Below are 21244 nucleotides of genomic sequence, written 5' to 3'. Positions count from 1 at the left end.
ATTCTCTTCTGGTATGACTTTAGTAGGCACATTTACAATTTGTGCACCTTTTTGTATCTGTATTTTTGTATCTATATTTGTATCTGTTTTCTTAGCTGAATCTGCCACCCACTTGCTCCTCTACAGGAATGCTGTAAGGGCCGAATGAGAACAGGGCGCAGTACACATTAGTGTCCTTCCTATCTTTCAAGACCCAATTGCCTACCTTTTTAAAATGAAGGAATTCTGGGGCTCCTCAGTGGCTCAGTGGGTTAAGCCTCTGCCTTCAGCTCAGGTCATGATCTCAGAGTCCTGGAATCAAACCCCACATCTGGGGAGCTTCTCCCCGCTCTCTCTCTGCCTGCCTCTCTGCCTACTTGTGATCTCTCTGTCAAATAAATAATAAAATCTTTTTTTTTTAAATTAAAGTTAAAAAATTTTGAAAAAATTTTAAAAATAAGTAAAATGAAGGAATTCTAACAGAGTGGATTTTTTTTTAAAAGATTTTACTTATTTATTTGACAGAGAGAGAGGGAACATGAGCAGGGGGAGTGGGAGAGGGAGAAGCAAGCTTCCCACAGAGCAGGGAGCCTGCTGCAGGGCTCCATCTCAGGACCTTGGGATCATGACCTGAGCCAAAGATAGATGCTTAACGACTAAGCCACCCAGGCACCCCTAACAGAGTGAATTTTTGCCTGCATAGGATCACAATGGTATCTTTAAACTCTGATTCTGAAGTCTGGTTTGCAGGTTTCTAGCCACTAGCTTATATGCCATACTACAACCTAGCCACACAATGACTATCTCCTTCTCTACTAATCACGTGACCCAGCACTGTCACAGATCCCAGAGAACGCCTAGAGTGGAGCTGGGGACCGTGGGTAAGAAAAAGTAGAGCAAAACCACGAGGGCAGAATTGTGAGAAAGCTACAGCTTTTGGAACATTGCGGAATCAAAGAGACAAAGATGAGTCTTTCCAATGTAAAGAATCGGTTCAGGAAAGAGAAGTCTGTAGAGTTAACTCCCAGGAAAAAACATCTACGTAGGGTCCTTCTGGGCAGGACCCTGGTTAGCCACCAAGATGCCTTCTATGAAATTACAAAAAACACCTCTGATATCTCTGAAGCTGAGCAGGCCGGGGGGAAGCAGTGAAGGGGGAGGAGACTGGAGCTTGCATTGCCAGTGACCAAGACCATGGAAGGATAGAAATAGCTCCAGCCCAGATTAGACAGTGGCTGGAAGTAGGAGAAATTGGAAGGAGAGCTGGAAATGGCTGTACAAACTCAAACTCTGCGTGACACGGAGCTAACCAGGATTAAGCAATGTGACTCTAGACAACATCCTACTTTGTAGATAATACAAGCCCCCAAATTCCCATATACTATGGAGAGTTAAATTTATCTTGGGCTGAGACTCTGTGAGAGAGGAAAAAATACTAAAACAGAAATGTGCTGGAGGAAGTGGACACAGTTTGGAAAAAAAAAAAAAAAGAAAGAAAAGAAAAAACAACCTGCCTGAGTTCCTTGAGTACAGTAAAGAGAGGACCAGTTTCCGTGGCACAAACAGCCAGGCACTACCGTGCTGGAGGCCTGTGCTATGCCAAGCTGCATCACCACAACACAAGAACCCCTCGGCACAGGGGAACAAACATAGTTGGAATTATTTGCTGATGTACATAAAACTCGGAAAATACAGATGATTCTGCTTTAAACAGTCCTCATTGTGGGAATGGCTGTGGACGGGCAATCTTACATCAAACCATGTTATCCATCCGAGGGTTCTAGACATAAAATATTACTACTTCTCCAGCTCCACGGGATATAAAATCCACTTACTTAACAAATTTTCCTTCGTTCCAAGTGTAAAATGTCCTTCAAAGCAAAGGTTTTATTTTCATATTTCAGAAAAGACTGGTCCTAAAAATGGATAAACCTCCAAGATAAAAATCACAAATGTTAGGGATGGTGTTGGTAGGTACAGTAAATAATGTGATAAATATTTTTGCTTTTTCCCTTATTACTAAAAGGACAAAAAAAAAACCCTACCATATGAATATTAGTAAACATTTAATAAATCTCATCATTCCCACACTAAAAAAACTTATTTATAGGTCTTTGTTTTCTCAAATAAAGTATGAAGCAAAGTATAACACTCTCAGAACAGGTGGTACTAAACAGAAAATGAAAACATTATGCAATCTCATTTTAAAAAAAAAAAAAAAGGCCAGAAGTCATGAACTAGTTCATTAAAAAAATCACTTATCAAAGTTTTTTAAAAAACTGTTTAAACTGTTTATCATTGTTCTCTACCTGAAATAAAAAGACAGATAATACATGAAAGTCATAGAATTCATAAGGATACCAGATTTTCCTGTTCTTAGAATGCTTTCTTAATCGAAAGGAGGCCAGGTACAGAATCAGAGGTAAAGCATATATAAATAGAGCAGAAATAAAACAGCGTCTTAGGTGAAAGTTTTAAAGATTCATGGCAAGGGGCACCTGGGTGGCTCAGTCAGTTAAGTGTCTGCCTTCAGGTCAGGTCATGACCCCAAGGTCCTGGCATTGAGCCCCAGATCCTCATCATCTTTGGGTTCCCTGCTCAGGAGGGAATCTGTTTCTCCTTCTTCCTCTGCCCTGCTCCATGCTCTCTCGCTCACTCTCTCTCTCTCTCAAATAAATAAAATCTTAAAAAAAAAAAGATACTTGGCAAATCATTTGGCTGACAAGTGTAATTATCATCAGATTGCTAAAATTAAAATGACCACAACTCCAGTTGTTTAAATATTGCATGCTACTTAATATGTAATTTTCCTTTTAATTTTAATTTTCTTTTAACTTTAATTTTTTAAATTTAGTTTAATTTTCAATATTTAATTTTTAAAAAGCAATTCAGATTTTTCCCTATAGTAGCCAACTGGGGTTTGATCACAAACTATTTCTTGACACCAATTTAGGTTACTGAGAAAATCTACCTCAGTGTATCATGTATTTCAGTTTCTCCATAGAAAGGAAAAAGTACTGGGATTTTGACAATCAGCTGAAGGTCACAAAAAATTGATATAAGTAGAATATAGGACTCTCCCTGTTTTCCCAATCCACCATACAACAGTGACCTACAGACAGGAATGTTAATGATACAATTAAAAGTTCTCTAAAATTAAAACTGTATAAAGGAAAAAAGCCTCAGAAGAAATCGTATTTTAATATAAAACAGTGAAGGCTTAAATTGGTCCCCTTTAAGTTGAATAAATACATTAATAAAAAATATTTTGAGGCAATAATAATAAGAGTTAAATATTTTAACTATTTTTTTAATTCAATCCACAGTGTTTTTTCTTGAAAACCTCAAAAATGTAGCATGAATAAAAAACAATATTTATTTATTCATGCATCTAACAAATATTTATTAAGTACCAAAACAGGCCAAGTATTGTCCTAAGCCTGAGCAATATGGCAATTAGCAATGAGTCCCTGTCCTTAAGAGGCTTCTATTCTAGTGGAGAAATATAGATGGTACAGAAACAAAAATATATCAATAGATGCTGAGTGGCACGGGGGAAAAATAATCAGGGCAAGGAAGTTAGGAAGTACCAGGAAAGGGAGCAAGCCCCTATTTCACATACAATGGTCAGAGACGGTTTTCCTTTTTTTGCTGTTTAAACATTGTTTATTTATCTTTTTTAGAGAGAGAGAGACTGTCTGTGAATGTGCGAGGGGAGGACCAGAGGGAGAGGCAAGAGAGAATCTTATGCAGACTCCACGCCCGGCACAGAGCCCTCCACAGGGCTGGATCCCACGACCCTGAGTTCTAGACCTGAGCTGAAATCAATAGTCAGACGCTTAGCTGACTGAGCCACCTAGGTGCCCCCAGAGAAGGTTTTTCTGATAAGTGACATATGAATAGAGACCTGAAGGAAGTGAAGGAGCAAGCCATGTGGATATCTGAGAAGCATGTGCCAGGCAAAGGGAAGAGTAAATGCAAAGGCCCTGGGGCATGAACACACTTGGGATGTTGAGGCTTAGAAAAGATAGGCAGAGTGAACATAGGGAGAGGATGACCTTTTGTTCATTCTGAATTATCCAAAGTATGCGGAATGGACTGGCTTTAGTAGGTGAAGGATAAGAGAAGTAGGAAGGGAGTGAAAGGACAGGAAGCACACTTCACTGAGCTCCTACCAAGTACCTGTAAAAGACATTGTCCCATTTAATCCACATTCCTATCCTGTGAAACTGGTGTTATTAACACCTGTTTTACAAATGAGGTGCAGAGAAGCTAGGAAACAGAGCTAGGAATGGGCATAATCAAATTTAAATGCAGATCCTTCCAACTCCAATGTTGGAGTCCTTAATCATTATGCTCCTCCGCTTCCCCAGGACAGCCAAAGGTAGCAGCTGCAAAAGGGAGAGCATTCAAATTAAATGAGTCCCACAGAGGGAAAAATACAGTTACAAAGCTGATACCCATGCAATCCTTCCACATATACGTTCTACTCAGGGTTTCTTATTTCTTCAGATCACTCAAAAGAAGACAATGTGTTAATTGATATAAAAGATACTTTCAAAAATTGAGGATGAAAGGTAGATTCGGAAGCAGAGTAGCAGAGATGCAGCCCAAAAATACCTTCACAGAGTCTAGACAGCTCATTCTACCCCATCTTCCTTCCCCACCCCTAACTCCAGCCCCTGGTCAGAAGCAACCTCTTAACCTATCTTTTGGATGTATACATATCCAAAAGGAAAAGATGATGGGAGCAAGAGATGATGCTTGCAGGTTTTCTTTTGCTTTACTTTATTCTTTCATAACGGCATCTAAGCAAACGGCATGAACCTTTATTGACAACATACATAAGATGTTCAAAGAAAGCCGTAGAGATTTTATTCCTTTAAGTATTCCCAGGCCAGGGTTTCCTAAACTCTCAGCTTTGAAATGGAAGAGGTAGAGAGGAGGAAATCTGTGATTGATGGTTGGTTCCCTGATTGAAAAGAAAGTATTCCCTTTCATGGCTTTAAGTTCAGATTTAGGGGAAAGTAGTAAAGGGCTTTCCGTGAGATCTACCCCTTTAGGTCTTTAGGGAGACAACTAGTTGAAATCACTAGCACAAAACCACTCTGAGATCAAATAGCTGTAAACAAAAACTGCTGGGGAGTGTGAAAAAACCCCTTCACAAAAACCCCTGTGAAGATTTACAAAGAGGTAAGTGGGGGAATGTTTGTGGTTTTCTTAAAAGTAGATAGAAATGTAATTAAGCGGTGACAAGATAGTTTAAATTCACCTGGGGAAATGTACTTAATTTGTAAATATAATTCGATTACTTTAAAACTGTTCAACATTGTGTCAAGATAAATTCCCTATACAAAGCTATTCATTCCTGCTTTATCTTCTAAACCAAATCCTGAAACACCAGAAACAGGCACAAAAAATATCTCTGAGAGAAAAGGAGGCTGGTGGTGATGCATGGCACTGATGAGTTAAACATGACAGTCAAAACTGGGGTCTGAAGTTTGTCTTGCTAACTTTAGAGCAGTGGTTCCCACCTAGTGGTGATGTTTGCCTCCTGAAAGATATTGGTAATGTTGAACACAGTTTGGTTTTTCACAGTCTGGGGTGGGGGTGTGGGTTGAGCAGGAGTCAAGGATGTTGCTAAACATCCTACAATGAACAGGCCAGCCTCCATGACACTGAAGAATTCTCTGGCCCAAAAGGCCAACCGTATCTAAGTTGAGAAACCCTGATCTAAAGTTAATTAGAAAAAGAGCATATTTGTTGTAGATAGAGATAGATAGATAGATAGATAGATAGACAGACAGACAGACAGACAAAGTTGGAAAAATTCTTGGGGAAAACAATACTTACCCACATTTTTTTTTAATTTTATTTTTTATAAACATATATTTTTATCCCCAGGGGTACAGGTCTGCGAATCGCCAGGTTTACACACTTCACAGCACTCACCATAGCACATACCCTCCCCAATGTCCATAACCCCACTCCCCCTCTCCCAACCCCCCTCCCCCCATCAACCCTCAGTTTGTTTTGTGAGATTAAGAGTCACTTATGGTTTGTCTCCCTCCCAATCCCATCTTGTTTCATTTACTCTTCTCCTACCCCCTTAACCCCCCATGTTGCATCTCCTCTCCCTCATATCAGGGAGATCATATGATAGTTGTCTTTCTCATAAGTAACATTTCTCCCTAGAAGTGTTATTCCCTGCATGGTAGGGTGAGGTTCACCAGCTTACGTACAAGAAGCAGCTTTTTGTTCAGTTAGATATGGGCCCAGTCAAGACAATCAAAACTAATCTACCAGGTTCAGCCACTGCCTCAAACCAGATCATGTTACCATCACCCCCAGGGTCACAGTGGAGGTAACTCTTGTTCTCAGAGGGTGTTGTTTGGATTAATCAGCCCATTAAGAACTGCATGTTTTATAATGAGCACAAAAGAGGCTAAGTGTTTTTAGATGTTACAAATGATGTCTGTTGCTTGGAGCACTTGAAAGAATAATATTAAAAAGATGCAAATCAAACTACAAGGTGAGCAACTTCTCTTCCCCCAATCGCAGACCAAATGTCTTTCCGTGAATATTCTGACTTAAAATTTCATATTATTTGCATGTGGCTGGAAGCTAGAGTTTTATCATGAGGACAGCTATTTGCATGAGGACACCTGTCACAGCAGGGTTCTCAAAATACTTCAACAAAATCAGAATGTATTTTTCCCACTCACCAACTATGAGATTTAATATTTGATCTTTAAACAGTCTTACAAATAATTTGACATCCCAGAACACAGAATCTGAATGTACATAACACATTAGAACAATTTTCCCATAAGCCAAAAGTTGAACCTTTCAAATAACAATAACAAAATCAAAATTCAAGTTCTATAAAAATCAACCTATAGAAGAATTAAATTTCATGGAAAATAGCATGCACACCACTTTAATAAGCTGAAATTAAATAATGTGCACAACCACCGTACACATGGGAAAAAGCAGCTCTTACTGTATTTCCTATCACAAAACACGTTTGAAGGTTGAGGATGAGGGGGGCGGTTAGGAGAAGACTAATGGCTTTTCATTCAGCAAGGTTACCATAGGTCACATCCCACTCCACAGAGAGCAATTTGAGACAGAAACGTGTGAATGCAGCCCTTGAGTTATTACAGTCCCTCTCCCCACCAGAGGACTCTGTCTCAAACGATGGCCCCTTCAGGTCCCATCCAGCTCCAAGATTCCATTTTTCTAATATTTGAAAAAGGTTAACAGATTCTAATGACTTGCACATTTCAAATCTTTTCTCTTTCTATCAAAAATTCCTAAATCTTACTCCATGCTCAAGGAGGCAGAGCATAATTCCCCAGTCCTTAAGTGTGGACTGCACATAGTAACTTCTTTCCTAAGAGCACAGTATGAAAAGCCGGGAAGGAAGGAAAGCGTAACTAACTCTATGGTGATAAACATTATCTCAGTCAGATAACTGAGGTCAACATCAACAGTCCGAAGTCATGCTGATTATGTACCCTTGATACAATGTGGTGAGAAAGGCACTTTAGCTCTATGGTCTTCTTCCCTAAAAACCTGTAACCCCAATTTAATCATGAGAAAAGCATCTGACAAACCCAAACTGAGAGCCATTCCATGGTGAGCTTTCCTGGTTGGTAATCACATACATCAATGTGCCTCAGGGTGATGCTTCCCATCTGGGACCCTCCCACACCTGGCCCTATGCATCACTTCATTGGTTAGTCCTGCTCTATATTCTTTATAGTAAAACTGTAATCATAAGTATAGCACTTTCCTAAGTTCTGGGTCATTCCAGGATATTACTGAACCTGAGGAGTAGTTAGTGGAAACCTCTGAATTTATATAGCTCCTTGGTCAGAAACACAGGTGGTCTAGCAACCCCAAAGCCTCCAGCTGATGTATCTAATGAGAATAGTCTTGTGGAGAACTGTGACCTCAGCCTGTGAGTGTGCACTAACTCTGGGTCATTAGCATCAGAATTGCTTTGCAAGTAAAAATTTCATTTCCTAACAATGTATCAATATTGGCTCCTCAATTTTGACTAAGGTACCATACTACTACTGTAAGACGTTAGTAAAGGCAGAGCTGGATGTAGAGTATGTGTGAACTCTCTGTACTGACTTTACAACTTTTCTGCAAGCCTAAAACTACTCTAAAAATTTTATTTTAAAAAATATGCCTTTATCTTTATTCTAAGCTACCATCAAATATGAGTGATGTTCAGAACAAATTCGTTACTTATGTGGTCATAACTTTTCATATTATGCCACAATATCCCAAGAAGAGTTATCATAAACTAAATGTCACTAAGAAAAATAATTAAAGTTAATTATATGACCATATTACTTTAATTACCTCTCATTACCTAACATAAAAATTAGTTATGTGTATTAGGCCTCACTTTAATTTTTAATCCACTTATTTCACTATATTAAGATAAGGCTCTTGTTCTCATTCTCCCTGAAGGATAATATTATGTGTATTATCTGGGTGCATGCTGAGATTAAACTATTACCACAATAGTTCAGCCATGATAATTAACACACATCCGTAGATTTTAGGCTTAGAGAAACTCCAAACTCCCCTCACACCAAACTCTAGATGCTGGTCTATGAGGGCCCTCCAGATCTGGCCCTTGTCTGAATTGTTAGTTCCATCCTTCTATTCCTGGAGCAGAACGGGGAGGGTATGTGATATGGTGAGTACTGTGAAATGTGTAAGCCTGATGATTCACAGACCTGTACCCCTGGGGCAAATAATACATTATATGTTAATAAATTTTTTAAAAATAAATAAATAATAAATAAATAAATAAAAAGGTTTTTCTAACACTAAAAAACAAAAACAAAAACAAAACCTAGCAAGTGAGACCAAAAGACAGAAAAGCACTTACAGAGCTGGGCGCCATGCATGAAAATACTGTGAGCTGTGAGGTGTTTACAAGTTGAAGACCTTCTGAATGTAATGGCCACCTTGCCAGCGGTGACAACCTCCCCACGAGAACATGGCCCTCATGAAGGACCTCCTACACCTGACCCCGGGAGAGGAGAAGAGGAAGCACAAGAAGCAGCTCCCGGTGCAGAGCCCCAACTCCTACTCCATGAACACCAAGTGCCCAGGATGCTGCAAAATCCCCACGTCTTCAGCCACGCACACATGGTAGTTCTGTGTGTAGGCTGCTCCGCTGTCCTCTGCCAGTGCACAGGAGGGAAAGCAAGACTTACAGAAGGATTCTCCTTCAGGTGGAAGCAGCACTAAAATACCCTGAATCAAGATGAGTGGAACACTATCCCAATAAACAGATTTTCGATTTAAAAATAATAATAAATAAATAAATAAATAAATATGTATTGACCAAAACACTAAGGTTAAATTCAAATGAAATTGGGGAGGGTATGTGCTATGGTGAGCACAGTGAAGTGTGTAAACCGGGCGATACAGAGACCTGTACCCCTGGGGCTAATAACACATTATATGTTTATAAAAAAATATAAAAATTATTAACAAAAAATTCAAACGAAAGATGACTTAAAGAAGCCTTCTACTGCCTAGAATCCTCTACGAACACTGTACAACCTGCAAATAACTCTACCAGATCAGCTTAACACTGACTGACATAATCCTTAACAATTTCCTCCTCCAGTCAAACATACACATTTTGACTAACATGAACGAGAAAATGCCAACCCTTCAAGACCTGGCTATAGTTCATCTTTCCATAGTAAATTCTGCTATCCCTCAGCAAATTCCCCAAAGCTTGACTTTGTCCTGCTGTCCTATGTTGACAAAGATCCAACAGCTAAAAATGATCACCTAAGCTCTCACAAATAGTGTCAAATATATAAACATCATGTCATTAATTAATGTTAGACTCAATCAAAATAGGCTAACAAATCTATGTTATAACTAAGAAATATATCAAAGCCGTATCTCACAAAGCACCAAGCCCAAATAGTTACACTGACAAATTCTACCAAGTTTTCAAAGGAATGGATAATTCTAATGATAGTTAAATGTGTGGGAGTAAAAGATAGAAAGATTTAAAATTCTTTGTATATTGCCAGAAAAACACCGATTCAAGCACCCTTTAAAAAAGATAAAAACACCTAAAACCATCTCATTCATGATTCATACAGATATTCGTGTAAATATTAATGTAGAAATCCTAATGAAAATATCAATAAACAGAATCCATCAATATTTTAAAAGAATAATATATGATTGATCATGTGAGGCTTTTACTAGTAAGACAAAGATGGTTCAATATTAGGAGACTTACCAGATTTCATTAGCAGGTCAAAGGAGAAAAACGATAATATTTATAAATTTAGAAATATGTTTGATAAAATTCCACATGAATTCCTTATTTTAAAAATTCTTTTTTAAGATTTATCTATTTTAGAGAGAAAGAGCATACAGAGGGGAGGGGCAGAGGAAAAGGGAGAGAGTCCCGACCAGATTCTGCACTGAGCAGAACTCCACTCAGGGCTTAATCCCACAGCCCCCGAGATTGCGACCTGAGCCAAAACCAAGAGGCAGTTGGACTCTCAGCTGACTGCACGACCCAGGCACCCCTTAAAAATTCTTAGTAAAACCAAAAAGTAGTTCTAGTTCCTTAACATGATTATATGGTGGGGCGGGGGCGGGGGGGGGTAATGTGTGTATCTGAAATCCAAGGCCTGTATTATGACTAATGATAAAACTCTAGAAATAATTCTACTCAATTCAGGAAAAAAACATACACATTATTACCAGTATTATTTTAACACTACCCAAAAAGTATGAGTCAATACAACTAGAAGATAGAAAGAAATGAGAGACCCAAATAGCACAGGAAGAAACAAAATTATCAGTATTTACATTAAATATGATATATATGAAACTGGAAAAACTATTATGAACAAAAAACTCAGAAAACATTATACCAAAAAAGATCCCATTTATAAGAGCAATAACTAAACAAAAAATTCCTAAAATAAGTTTAATAACAAACTTAAAAAATCTAAATGAACTTTAAGACCCCAGAAATCCATAATACAGTTGCAAATAAATTTTAAAAGTATCCTGGTCCTGGGTATTGTAAAATTATCAACTTATCTCAAATTATAAAGGCAATGCAATCTCAATAAGAAACTAACTACTAATGGAATTTTTGTCATTCTTATCGTTTGCAATCAGATAAACTGATTCTAAAGGTCAGATAATAAAATGAAACATGCTAGTATAGCCAGGAAAATTCTAGACTTTAAAATACTATAAAGTTATAATAATTAAAAGTTTGCACACACATGAAAAGCAATGAAATAGAAAAATGTTGAGCAATAGACCCACTTATATAAGAATTTAGTACACAATAAACTGTACTTCAAATAGGTGGAGAAAAGACAGATTCTAGCAGACTGGAAAAATAAAACTAAATTTCTACCTACCTCATTTCTCATAACAATAAATTCTGATTGAGCAAAGGTAAAAATAATTAATCTATGAAAATACTAGAAGAAAACAATAAACAATCTTTCAGGCCTCTAAATGTGAAAGTGCTTTCTAAGTAAAACACAAAATCCCAAAACTATCAAAGAAAAGAGTTAAATAAAAAAATTTTTAATTAAAAAAAAAGCTAAATTTGACAGCATAAGAATTTTTTTTAATACACAAAGAAAAAATTGCCATAAGTCAAAACATAAAAACAAAATGCAAAATATACTGGCAGCACCTATGACAAAGGACAAATCTTCTTATACAGACAGAAGAGAACTTTTTTAAAAGATTTTATTTATTTATTTGACAGAGAGAGATAGCAAGAGAGGAAACACAAGGAGAGGGAGTAGGAGAGGGAGAAGCAGGCTTCCTGCTGAGCAGGGAGCCTGATGTGGGGCTTGATGTGGGACTATGTGGGGCTCAATTCCAGGACACTGAGATCATGACCTGAGCCAAAGGCAAAACGCTTAACGACTGAGGCACCCAGGCGCCCCAAGAGAGAGAAGGGAACTCTTACAACTTGATCAGAAAAAGAACAACAAAGCAATAAGAAAAATGCAAAGGACATGAAACCAGAAGTTCACAAAACAAATACTAACAAATGGCTTATAATCCATAAAAAGATGGTAAACTTTAGTCTAAAGAAAGAAAAGTTAAACTGAGATAAAATTTTCACCTAGCCAACAGGCAAAGGTCAAAAAGTTTTAAAATGCAGTGTTCTGGTAAGAATGTATGGATTCAGGCACTCTCACCTAATGGAAGTATCAATTTGTCAACCCCTATGAACCTCCTTTTGACCATATGTATCAAAATTGGAAGTATATACTCCTTGACCCAGAGATTCCACTTCTAGAAATTTATCCCAAAGATACAAACATGGGAAAGATATATGTAAAAAAAATAGATAAATTTTTATATATAATTGTGTATTACAGTAAAAACGTGGGGAAATTTAAAATGTCCCTTGGCAAGGGATGGTTAAATAATGAACAGTTTACCCAGACAATGGAATACTGAGCAGCCAGTGAAAAGGAATGCACTTGACCTTAGAAAGTACAAGGAGCAGTACAGTTTATGTAATATGTTCCCATTTGTATGAAAAGGGAACTGGAATCACATATGTTTGTGCATGCTTAAACTATTACTCAAAATAGGCAACAGGAAGCTGATAAACAATAGTTGTTTCTGGGGAGGGAGATCTGGAGTAGAAGGGAATCTAGAGATCTGGAACTGAAGGGAAGAACTAGAGTAGAAGGGAATTTCATTTGTTATTGAACACTGTTTTTATAGCATCTGAGTTTTTTAGTTTGGGTATTTTTATTTTTATATAGGATATTGTATATTTATATTGTATATATAAGAATATATACATAAGATTTTTAAGTAGGCTCCACACCCATCATGCAGCCCAATGTGGGGCTTGAAGTCACAAAAACTGAGATAGAGACCTGAGCTGAGACCAAGAGTCAGACACTTGAACAACTGAGCCACCCAGGTGCCCCTAGTTTGGGCATTTTTAAGTTATAAAAAGAATACTTCTTTCACCTTAGTTTCAGACATGATACTTACAAAACACCAATTTCCCTTTTAAATAATCTTTTTCTTTTTAAATAAATAAAATAACTATTTACTATTTCTTACACAAAGCTTAAAATTATATAAAATATTCACAGAGTTCTAGGAAGTGAACTTTTAAAATTCTTTCCTATAAAAACGTAGATACTAAGACCTTTAAGCACAAGTCTAATGATTTAACACCAGTTTTGAATACCTAGCACACTGGTTAACACAGAGTAAGCAAATACTTTATAAATGCTTGTTGGATGAGATAAAGCAAAAAAAAAAAAAAAAAGTAAAACAAAACATGCTTCCCAGTATAAGTTTTTCATATAGGAGAAACAACTTCCTTATTGTGTCAAAGGCTTAGAAAGTTTTCAGTTACCCTCAGAACAACCACAGAGCCAGATATACTGGTTGGAGTGGATTCTTGATAACACACTTTCCCAAACAATCACCACTTTTGTCTTCCCAATTCTGGTTTGTAGATCAGCACACCTTTTCTTCAATCTCCTAGTTCTTTCCTTAGGGTAAGGTTTACCTGGGACAAATAGAAGAAGTTCTCTCCATTCAACGAACCCAACTGACCGTTGATCTATCCAAAGTTCAATACTTATCCAAAATTCTATGCTTACTACATAATAGGAGCACAATAAGAATTTGTTGAGATAATTAACACTTGACAGGGTGATTATACAAGGAAATGAATTCACCTTTGGGTGAGAGAGTATATAGGGAAAAAAACAAAAACAATATTTTTAAGTACTATTTAATAAGCGTAAAGCCCAACCTTTTGTGGACTATTGAACACACTAGGTAAACTTCAGAGCCTACCAATTCTTCACTGTTTTACAGGGAATACAGAGTATGTGTAACCTCACCTCATTTTACACTGTGTGGCATTGTTTTTCCGTTTTCTCTTTCAACAGTGAGTCCTATCTAATATCCATTAAAACTCCAGCATTTTCTGCAAGATACTCCTATTGCTGATTAACTATTCATATAGTAGAAGATGGTTTGCTTGGCTCTTTACAACTTTTTCCAGTCCATTATCAATGTCAAGTCACAGTCCAATAGCCACATAACTCCAGTATATGATATTACATATGAATGAAAGAGTGTGGCAGATGAGAAGAATATTAAACCATTTTAAAAATACAGTGAAGATACAGATATATACATCCTAATATTAATTTGCTACAAGATACCCTAATAGAATGAAAACATTATTGCACATTCAAAAATGTCAAGTCCATGATTAGGTAGTTGCTCAAGGGATAGCTAAATTCAACTTGCTTATTTTACATAGTAGTTCACATTCATTATGCAGCCTTCCCAGATACTTCTGACCTAAAATAAATTTAGGATTCTCTTCCAAATTCCTCTTTAGTAGTTCAAAAAGATTACTGCGAGAGCCATCTCTTCCACCTCTAAGGCATTTCTTCAGTACAATTACTGATTCCCAAGAATGCAGTTCTAATCAAGCATCCCTACATAATTACAAAGTGTCTTTGGGAAACTCCAGGAGACCATGTGGTCAAGAGTGAAAAAAAAAACAGGCATTTAATCAGGAGCTGGGGAGGGGGGCGGTTTAGTGAATCCAGTTAGCCACAATCTTTTGATGCCTTCTATTTAATGTTTTTACATAGTACATGATAATTACCATCCTATTCATGAGAATCACTGAAAAAGTACATGTTCAACTGTATCACCCTGATGAAATATTTGTGCCTGAAAAAATTCAGGTGAGATGGAAGTCATTTGGTCCTAAAACCTTTGGATAAAAGCTGTGAGGGAGGAGGCCTCTTTAAGAGTTCTGGACTCACAGCCTTCTATGATGATAAACAGACCCAAGTTTGGAAGCATGTACATTTCCACAGTTGCTCAGAAGTTCCACTAGACCCAGAACAGATGATGGTAATTATTTTTATGTCTTCTTTTTTATTATCATTATTATTCTAATTCCAATATGGTAAAGTGTTATATTAGTTTCAGGTGCGCAAAACATCACCCTGTGCTCATCATCACAAGTGCACTCCTTAATCCCCATCAGCTATTTCACCCATCCCCCTACCCACCTCCCTCTGGTAACCATCAGATTCTCATATGAACTCATATGGTATTTGTCTTTCTCTGAGTTATTTTGCTTAGCATTTTACTCTCTAACCTCATCCATGTCATTACAAATGTTAAGATTTCATTCTTTTTTATAGCTAAATAGTCTTCTATTGTGTATATATACCATCTTTTTTTTTTTTTTTTTAAGTTTTTCTTTAAATTCCAGTTAGTTAACACAGAGTGCAATATTGGTTTCTGGTGCACAATACAATGATTCAGCACTTCCATACAACATCCAGTGCTTGTCACAACAAGTTCACCCATTAATTTCTATCACCTATTAACCCATGCTCCCACCCACCTCCTCTCTGGTAACCATCAGTTTGTTCTCTTGTTCTCCATAGTTAAGAGTCTGTTTCATGATTTGCCTCTCTCTCTCTCTCTCTCTTCCTTTTTCCCCTTTGCTTATTTGTTTTGTTTCTTAAATTCCACATATGAGTGAATTCATATGGTATTTTTCTCTCTCTGACTTATTTCACATAGCATAATACTCTCTAGCTCCATCTATGTCATTGCAAATGGCAAGATTCCATTCTTCTTGATGGCTGAGTAATATTCCCTTCTGTCTATATACCACATCTTCTTTATCCATTCACCAATCGATAGACATTTGGGTTCTTTCCATGATTTGGCTATTATATATAATGATGCTATAAATAAACATTGAGGTGCAGTATCCCTCTGAATTAGTATTTTTGTACTCTTTGGGTAAATACCCAGCAGTGCAATTGTTACATCTTATGGTAGTTCTATTTTTAACTTTTTGAGGAATCTCCATACTGCTTTCCACAGTGCCTGCACCAGTTCGCATTTCCACCAACAGTACAAGAGGGTTCCCCTTCCTCTGCATCCTCACCAACACCTGTTGTTTCTTATGTTACTGATATTAGCCATTCTGACAGGTGTGAGATGGTGTCTCACCGTGGTTTTGATTTGAATTTCCCTGATGATGAGTTATGTTGAGCATCTTTTCATGTGTCTGTTGGCCATCTATATGCATTCTTTGGAAAAATGTCTATTCATTCCTTCTGCCCATTTTTTAACTAGATTATTCATTTTGGGGTGTTCCATTTTATAAGTTCTATATAGATTTTAGATACTAACTCTTTATCAGATATGTCATTTGCAAATATCTTCTTCCATTCCGTACACTGCCTTTTAGTCTTCTTGATTGTGTCCTTCACTGTGTAGAAGCTTTTTATTTTAATGAAGTCCCAATAGTTTGTTTTTACTTTGGTTTCTCTTGCCTCAGGAGATATATCTAGAAAAAAGTTGCTATGGCTGATGTCCAAGAGGTTACTGCTTATGTTCTCTTCTACAATTTTTATGGTTTCAGGTTTCACATTTAGGTCTTTCATCCATTCATTCCAATTTTTTAATTTATTTTTGTGTATGGTGTAACAAAGTGGTCCAATTTCATTCTTTTGCAGGTTACTGTCCACTTTTCCCAACACCATGTGTTGAAGAAACTGTCTTTTACCCATTGGATATTCTTTCCTGTTCTGTCAAAGATTAGTTGACCATAAAATTGTGGGTTCATTTCTGAGTTTTCTATTCTGTTCCATTGATCTATGTGTCTATTTTTGTACCAGTACCATACTGTGCTTTTTTTTAATGACATTTATTTTGATCTTTACAGTTTTGTAATATAACTTGAAGTCCAGAATTGTGATCCCTCCAGCTTTGTTTTTCTTTTTCAAGGTTGCTTTGGCTATTTGGGGTCTTTTGTTGTTCCATATAAATTTTGGGAATGTTTGTTCTACCTCTGTGAAAAATGCTGGCGGTAATTTGATAAGGACTGCATTAAATGTATAGATTGCTTTGGGTAGTATACACATTTTAACAATATTTGTTCTTCTAACCCATGAGCATGGAATGTATTTCTATTTCCTTGTGTCATCTTCAATTGCTCTCATCAGTGTTTTATAGTTTTCAGAGTAAAGCAGACCATAGTAATTTTTACGAAAGATTACTAAGAGTAATCTTAGTAATCAATCACCATTTGGAAGGAAAAAATTTTTAAACCTTCAGAAACTTTAAACAGTGTTAGAATGTAAAACAACACAATTTAATAAATAAGCATTGCTATAGTATATTTAAAAGTTAAGTAAAAATTAAGCAGGTTATATGATTAGACATAAAAATAGTTTAAGTATAAACTCTATAAAGTGAGAGGCAGGATGACAACTCTCTTTTTGTACTTAACAACTCTTCTAACATTTACATATCTAAAAAAATTTTTCAATCAGCATATATTACTTTTGAAATAATAAAAATAGAGATTCAAAAAAAATCAATCTAAATTATTAATCTGGGGGCACCTGGGTGGCTCAGTGGGTTAGGCCGCTGCCTTCGGCTCGGGTCATGATCTCGGGGTCCTGGGATCGAGCCCCGCGTCGGGCTCTCTGCTCAGCGGGGAGCCTGCTTCCTCCTCTCTCTCTGCCTGCCTCTCTGCCTGCTTGTGATCTCTCTCTGTCAAATAAATGAATAAAATCTTTAAAAAAAAAATAAAATAAAAAATAAATAAATTATTAATCTGAACTTTAAGTTAATCTCAGTCATGTAGAAATAATCAATTCCAGTCCTTCAGAAATCAACTAAGTGTAAATACAAATACATTTTATGTATTTTTTTCAAAAACTAGATGAAGAAACAAATAAACTTAAACCTTCCCATACAAGCCAGAAAAACAGATTTCTCAAACCACTAAGCTAATAAAACAGAGCCCAGATTTGGCAGACAATCAGAAATCTTCAACAGGCTCAGTTAGTTTCGTGGAAACTACACAGTAGTTCACAGAAATTTTCATAAGTAATTGTAACTAAACATATGTCATCTTATGTCTGAGGACAATTTTAGTCACATAGTGGTGGTGGTGGTGCTGAAAATGCAACCCCAACTCAACTTTAGGATGGACGTTAGATGGGACAAACCTCTATGTAGAAGGTCACGCAACTGTCATGACACCCTGCAGAAGACTTCTATGAAATAAAGATAGCTAATGACATTTATTTTGTCAAAACTAAACCAATAGAATGTGGAGAATAACTGCTAATGGGTCGAGGTTTCGTCTCAGGGGTGAAGAAAATGCTCTTGAATGAGATAGTGGTGGTAAATACCCATACTAAAATCCCTTGACCTGCACACTTTAAAGAAGTAGATTTTATGGTATATGAATTATATCTTAATTTTTTAAGCTAATTAATAAATTTCAAGAAATAAAACACTGGCCAACAATGACTAATGACATTCTGAAATGCATGTACAATATTTTAGCAGAGCCATTAGCTGGGCCCAAAAAAAGTTAAACAAGACGTACTAGACAAGACTAATGTCCTGGTGCTTTCAGAGTTAATGTGATTAGTACTTTGATTTCAAAAAGAAGATATAAAGAGCCTTGAACTCCAACCCCCTTATTTTTATTCTTCCTCTGAGAAGCTGCCTTCTGAAAAATTCCCCATGGTTTTCTAATTATGTCCAGACAAAGCAAAGGGAATACACTTAAGTCCATTACTTCCAGAAGTAGCCAGTCCTTCAGCCTTATCACCTTGTTCAATGACAGGAGATGAGCACCCACAAGTGCACCCAGCACTGTGCCATCTTCCTCCACCATAGGATTTCTTTTATGTGCCTTGAGTTCTTTTGAGTGTGGAATGCTTTTAGAGAAGATGTCTAAGAAGTCTGTGCAGCTAAGCCAATTTCCTTTTCTTTCAGTACAATGGACAACTTTCTGGTTTCAACGTACTTCTACAGTATAGACACATAAAAGCAAAGAACACATCACCTATTTGCAGAGGATGATCTACGAGATCATTCAGCCTATCCATGTTCAAATGCAACAGCCTGCAGGACTGAAATCCCTTTCCAGGAGATGTGCTTTTTAAACCATAAGAAAATAAAAGCACGTAATGAGGCCAGCTATAACTGTCAGCCATAGCTATTAAGAGTTTACATAAAGCCACGCATGAGTAGCTTTGAATGTCACTAAAGAGAAAAACCAGGTTTTTTCCTAAAAACTAAAAGATAATGGCAAGAAGGGAACAGGAGTGGGGCTTCTGAGGTACTGGTAACATTCTGTTTCTTGAGTTAGGTGTTGAAGGCATGTATGTGTTTAGTTTGTGAAAATTCATCAAGCTGTAGAATTAGGACATGCACTTTTTTGAACATGTATATGTCCATAAATAGTGAAAAATTTAAAAAGGGAAACAGAATTTCTGAATAAATATTAATAGTTCCTTACTTTTTAATATTAACATGTATTAATAGTTCCTAACTAAACTGAAACATAAGTTTAAGAGTAAGGACGATGATGATGGCAGCTAACTCTCAATAAAGCACTACAATGCCAGGTTAAACCCTTTACATACACTTTATCTTACAATGAGATAACATATTCTCATATTTTAAAAAAGGGCTGGACCATGTGTGCTCTATAACTATGTCTACAACCAAATATCTAGCAGGGCCTGGTACAGCAGGATATTTGGTTCTACTATAAACGACCTTTGAGTGACTCTAAACCCCTATGCTGTCAAGAAGGAAAAGCCCCTACACCTGAAACACCCACACCCCAAGGATAAACAGGGAGTTCAAAAACAATCAAACTTTTCCTGCCATTTCTCTACTTCCTCCTACCAAGGGGGCTTTCACAAAAGCTGGGCTACAAAAACAGCTATTTCTAACCCAAACATTCCTCACCACTCCACACACTCAAGTGGCTGTTCTAGTTGCCCCTTGTAGTTCCACAGAAGTCTGGCTAGGCCTGCAATTCTTTTTTTTTTTTTTTTAAGATTTTATTTATTTATTTGACAGAGAGATCACAAGTAGGCAGAGAGGCAGGCAGAGAGAGAGGAAGGGAAGCAGGCTCCCTGCTGTGCAGAGAGCCCGATGTGGGGCTCGATCCCAGGACCCTGGGATCATGACCTGAGCTGAAGGCAGAGGCTTTAACCCACTGAGCCACCCAGGCGCCCCGGCCTGCAATTCTTTAAGCACATTTTGAACCTGGGTCCAAAGGAGCCCTTGCCAGGGACAAGTAAGAAACAAAAGAATGACCAGTTTTCTTTTGGATCCTGAAGACTTCTTAAGATCAGATCCCTACTTATTTAACTTCAGCAGCTAATGAAATTTTGATATGATGGCATTATATTATAATAAGCTGTCACCTACTAAAATTTAAATTTTGAAAAACCAGTTAGTTATCAAGCACCTGCTTTTGCTAGACACTACAGAGTTCTTTACATCCTTTATCTCAAATTAACCCTCAAAAAAGCAAACATTTACTGTGCCTACTATGTGCCAGGTATCACTTTAAGTGTTTTACATTTATTAATTCATTTAATGTCATAACAGCCCTATAAGGTAAATACTAATATAATTATTCTCATTTTTCATATGAGGAAACTCAGGTCTAGAAAAGGTTGAGAAACTTACCAAAGGGCACACAACTAGAAGTAGCTGAGTGAAGAGCTGAAGCCAAGAAATTAGGTATGAGAGTCCACAGCCTTAACCACTATACTCCACTGCCCTTCACTCAGTGAAGCAGATATTATGCCCCTAGCAGAGAAGGCAATACTGAGTTCAGAGTATTTAATTTACTTGCCCAAGTTCAGACAGCTAGTAAGGAATGGGCCTGGATTCAAATCCAGCCCTATAGTAGGTCAAAGTCCATGCTATTTTTATTCTCCCAACTTACCAGACTAAGTGATAAAATAGAACTAACAGCTAGCTCCTCTGCAGTGAACCGAGTATTGAAAGGAAGCCATCTAAAGCACATTTCCTCAACACCTTTGCTTGCTTTCTCTAAGCTTCAGGATCTTTTGTATAGTACTGTTGGCTTTTTTCAGGAAAAAATAAATAAATATATATATATATATATATGTGTGTGTGTGTGTGTGTGTATACACACACACACACATACATATTTTTTTAACAGCAGGAAGTAGCAAAGAAAAGAATGCAATAACAGGAACATGTTAGCCATACATAAGTGACTGCAATACAGAATAAAGTCGGGCAAAGCATTTTTAGACTGTTTACTATAGAAAATGTATAGTAAGCAGAGCAACTAAACCCTCTTATTGTGGGTTAT

At 37.0% G+C, this 21244-nt stretch overlaps 1 protein-coding gene and 1 pseudogene across 1 annotated transcript in view; one reads left to right on the top strand and one right to left on the bottom strand.

Annotated features, from left to right (window-relative positions):
* The window catches only part of PPM1L (protein phosphatase, Mg2+/Mn2+ dependent 1L), a 301786-nt gene that overhangs the window by 256188 nt on the left and 24354 nt on the right, over nucleotides 1-21244 (bottom strand). The gene's annotated exons all lie outside the window — the stretch shown is intronic.
* LOC125099816 (40S ribosomal protein S27-like) lies at nucleotides 8921-9261 on the top strand (annotated as a pseudogene).

This window comes from Lutra lutra, chromosome 1 (genome assembly GCF_902655055.1).
Source record: "Lutra lutra chromosome 1, mLutLut1.2, whole genome shotgun sequence".
In the NCBI taxonomy this organism is placed as follows: Eukaryota; Metazoa; Chordata; class Mammalia; order Carnivora; family Mustelidae; genus Lutra; species Lutra lutra.
Note: the sequence above shows the minus strand (reverse complement) of the source record. Positions and strands in the feature narration are given on the sequence as shown.